Source organism: Pygoscelis adeliae, unplaced genomic scaffold, assembly GCF_000699105.1.
Source record: "Pygoscelis adeliae isolate BGI_AS28 unplaced genomic scaffold, ASM69910v1 Scaffold588, whole genome shotgun sequence".
Classification (NCBI taxonomy): Eukaryota; Metazoa; Chordata; class Aves; order Sphenisciformes; family Spheniscidae; genus Pygoscelis; species Pygoscelis adeliae.
Genome location: NW_008825322.1, coordinates 68,517 through 69,839, shown reverse-complemented (window position 1 = coordinate 69,839; position 1,323 = coordinate 68,517).

Below are 1,323 nucleotides of genomic sequence, written 5' to 3'. Positions count from 1 at the left end.
CTGCTGCCAGCCCCTGCCTGCCGGGCTGGGTGCTGCCTTGGGGTGACCCAGGCAGGCTGGGAGCCTGACTCCCGCCTCGCTGGATGGAGGCTGAGCCCACAGAGTAACCGGGGGTGCATCATCCTCCGCTGCTCCTGCACCATCCGCCGTGCGGTGCCCCTCTCCCCCCAGCTCCCGCCAGGCTGCTCTCCCTGCTCCCTCTCTCCCAGGCCAGGGTGCTTTGGCCCCCCAGCACCCAGCAGGGTGGTGGCCCTGCGCCCCAGGACCACGCACCCGGGATGGACGTGTGCCTTGTGCATGGCTGCACCCTCCCATCAGCCCCACACCAGGACATGCTGGGCAGAGGCATTTACACCCAGGGTTTCCCTGTTCATGCCGTAAACCCACGGCAAGGCCAAACACTGAGCAATGGCACCTCCAGCCCAGCTCCACGGCACAGCAATACATATTTATTTTGGAAGATCTGGTTCGCACAACTGGAAAAACCCAGGCAAGGGCAGGGTTAGCTGCGAGTTAATGTTTGACTCCTTTTGAAGCCCATTTTGGCATGAAAAGTTTAAGGGTTGAGCAGCTTTGCCTTCTCTGCACATGGAGCAGCACAGCGGGGAAACCGGCTCCAGAGCATCTTCGCTGATGCCAGGGTAATTAGATCCCGTGGGTCCTGTGCGTCACTCCGCGGCTGTCAGACGAGATGAAAATCCCTGGCTGATAAAGGCTTATCCCGTCAGGCTGGTTCTGGCTAATGAGCCGGCGGCTAAGATTATCTCCGGGCCTTGGATGTAATCTGTGCAAGCCATTGAGAGAGGTTGTGCAATGACCCCTTGCCATTGCCCCGCTTCCCAAGGCAGAAAGAGGAGATGCGGATCCTCCGTCGGTCAGTCCCGGGCCCTTTTCCAGGAACACGGCCCCCGACTTGCTCGGATGAGGGGTGCAGGGGGGGCCCAGGGCGCTGCCCCAGCAGAGGCACAGCCAGCTGGAAATCCCCTCCTCGCTGGCACGGTGCAGAGAGCGGAGCGGCTTCCTGCGCCGCCCCGAGCGCGGCGGGGGGCCAAAGCTGGCCGCGGCCGCACCGCGGGCGGGATGGCTGCGGGCTGCCAGGGTGAGGGCGAGCATGGCCCAACGCTGGCTAGGCCAGGGGGGTCCTACCTGCCGCCCCCTCCCCTTCCCCGAACCGGGACTCCCGCAGCTCCTGACGCTCAGAGCCGCAGTGCTGGCATCACCGCCTCCTCCTCCTCCTCCCAGGCAGAGAGCGCCGCGCTGCAGGCAGACCCCGGGTTAGCCACGGTCCCGCACCCCGCGCAGGCGCAGGCAGGGCGGCGCGGC